This window comes from Blastomyces gilchristii (assembly GCF_000003855.2).
Source record: "Blastomyces gilchristii SLH14081 genomic scaffold supercont1.5, whole genome shotgun sequence".
Lineage (NCBI taxonomy): Eukaryota > Fungi > Ascomycota > Eurotiomycetes > Onygenales > Ajellomycetaceae > Blastomyces > Blastomyces gilchristii.
In genome coordinates this window covers 1,436,382-1,439,902 of record NW_003101678.1, presented here as the reverse complement: position 1 = coordinate 1,439,902, position 3,521 = coordinate 1,436,382, and positions in this window count along the sequence as shown.

Below are 3,521 nucleotides of genomic sequence, written 5' to 3'. Positions count from 1 at the left end.
TTTTAAAATATAAAACAAGTTACTCCATTTTTTTTAAGAAAGTGACAGTTTTAATATCTTCTAAGTCTGAATTATCTTTGACTTTGAAACATGATTAAATGCATCTTTTATATCAATAAAAACTGCAGTTGAGACCAGATCTTTATGCTTTACTGTTTAAATATCATGAATAGACTGGCTGTGGCGGGCTGCGCCCGATCAATCATATAGACTATTCCGTTACACTCCACAGATTCCAACCACTTCATTCTCGAACACGTACACTCCGATTCTCGGCCATTCTCAATCACCGATTCTCAGCCGCTACGAACGCATGTATATTCTTCTGCCCTGAAGCTCCACCGCGTACACCACTACATACATGTATAAATATCCATCTTGATCACTGATTCTCACACTTTCTCTTTCTTTTCTTCTCTAACATTTTTATCTTTGTTATATAAGACCTATTAATATAATACTGATCTATTCAGTGTAGACCTCTTATACTATAAAAATGTTCATTGTCTTCTTATTAGAAAATGATTATTCACACATCATCTTCTCATCAGAAAGAATTATTCATTAAGAGATATCTGAATGTGTAATGACATGTAAGAAATAGAGAACAGTTAAACAGTTAAGTGAACATCAAGTTCTCAGATAGTTGTCAGATAGAAGCTTGCTCATCAGTCACCCTGACTCTGTAACAAGATCTTACAAAGAGAATAAGATCTTATAAGAGAATATCAGTGAAAGATCTGAGAGTTCTGACACTCAGACATATAAGAATACAATTACACATTCAATGATTGATATAATCATGTCTAACAAGAATATGAAACTCTCAAACATAAGCATAGACACAATGTCACAGTGACTTTAAGCAATGTTGAAATTATAACAGTAACAGATAGCAGACATGCATGTGACTCAACAACTTCAATACAAAGAGATTCAACAATTAACTCATGCAATTTCAACATCTACAGAACTGAATATAAAAGCACTGAAAGAATGCTTAGATGCTTCTGTATATTTCAATACTTCTAATCTCACTCTCTACTCATCATAAAGAATGAAAATGCTTGTGAAACTGAGTGTAGATGAAGCTGTCATCAGTTCATTAATCAATCAAGATTAATATATCAATGAACAATTGAAAGATTGTATAAAATAGAAGTTTCATTCATGAATGAAAGTATGTGAATCAGTGTTATGAACATCTGATAATATCATGAAATATCTTGATATTCTGTTCTGAGACACTGCAATGCAATAGAAAGTATTAGATTGATTATAGAGCATCTGACAGAGAAATACTTCTCTTACAACATTCATTCCTGACTTCAACACTAAGATTCTAGAAGCAGATGATCAATCTTGAAAGAATTGAATAAAGATTAGCATACTTAAGAAGATATTAACTTTTGAACTCTAACAGATTCTTATAAGTATAGATAAAGCTCAGACTTATAAAGGCTTCTGCACACAGCTTTGAACAATGAATGATCATCTTACTAAGCTCAAGAATATACAGAACAGTGATAGAAGACATTATATCTCAGTGACTCATACACCTGCACTGAGGAATAACAATGATTCAGATGTCATGAATTGAGTAGACTTGAATGTCTATATATAAGCAAGAGTCTTCACTGTCTGAACAGGCTTCTGAGTCTCTGAGATCACTTCTGAAGAAGTCACTGATTGATATTAATATGAAGTATGTATTAACTGTAATCAATCAGAACACATTGCTTTCAACTGCTGATTGATATATATATCTTCACACTTAAGAGAAAGATCAGTGTCTGTTCATGTCAACTACATTACATTAGAGAAAGATTCAGAGAATAACTATAAGAATACTTCAGTGAAACAGAGAAAAGATTAGCTTCTATTCAAATTTATAAACAGAAGCTTGAAGAGATCAGATAATAATAATTTGAAGAGAAAATAATAATGAATGCAATTCTTGTATCTACTGTGATTAATAATATGTATAATATGAAGATCATGATAGACAGCAGTCTATGTCACTATACAATGATAAAATCTTCAGTTATAAGACATTATAATCTTCAGCATATCTCTTTATCTAAATCTCAACTTCTCACAGAATTTGATGATCTGAAAGATGTTTATATTCATTATATAATGAAGCTGATCATAGATGTGAGAGGACATCAATGTGAAGATGTCTACATATATAAAGTTGATAATCTTGATTACAATCTTATATTAGAACTTGCCTGACTATCTGAATAAGACATCTTATTGAACACTTAAAACAGAAGCTTGATATTCTCTAATAATGATAGAGTTCACAAAGATGACATTTACAAGATTATGAATCTGACACAGATCTCTGTCAACACATATAAAATACTCTGAAAAAGAAGTCATCATTAAAATCACTAACAGAGTCACTGATAAATTCACTGATAGCAGAATTATATATCAATCTATTCTACTAGTCTGACTGATATTAAAAAGATTCTAGAAAAGTTATCTCATGTTACAATAACAGATTCTTATACAAAACTTTCTTAATAATATTATGAATATCTAGATGTCTTCTGATAAGATAATATTATAAATATACTTCTCTTATAAGATTCTGAAGTGAATCACAGTATTAAGTTAGAGAAAAAGAATGATAAGAACTCTGAATTATTATAAGACTCTCTTTATAACATGTTCTGAGATGAACTTCTTCTTCTTTGAAAGACACTCAATGATCTGTTGAATAAAGAATTCATATATATTAGTAACTCTTTCACTGCAGCTTCTATTCTCTTTGCAAAGAAATCAGATAAAGAACTCTGATTCTGTGTGAACTATCAAGGTCTGAACAGATTGATAAAGAAAGATCAATATCTCTTATCTCTTATCAATGAAATTCTAGCATAGATTGAGTGAGCTCAATAATTTATAAAACTAGATATCATCACTGTGTTTCATAAGATTTATATCACTGAAGAAGATGAATAACTTACAGTATTTCAAATATATTATGATTTCTTTGAATGAATAGTCACACTCTTTGAACTGACTAATGTTCTCAGTACATTTCAGAAGTATATCAACTGAGTACTTCAAGATTTTCTTAATAAGTTTGTATCTGCTTATCTAGATAACATTCTCATCTTCACTGATGAATTCAGAAAAGAATATCAAGAGTATGTATGAAAGATATTACAACAGCTACAAGAAGCAGAACTACTGATAGATATTAATAAGTGTAATTTTAAAGTCAAGAGTATCAAGTATCTAGGTTTTATTATAGAAGCTGATAAGGGAATTCAAATGAATTCTGAGAAAGTCTTCATCATTCTTGCATGAGAAGCTCTATGTACTGTGAAGAGTGTATAAAGCTTCATTAGATTTGCTAACTTCTATCAGCAATTTATATAAAACTTCTCAGATATTATAAGATCACTTACAGATCTCACTAAGAAAGACTCAGTATTTCAATGATTAATAGATGCTGAAGCTGCATTTATACAGATAAAGAAGATGTTCATTAATATCTCTCT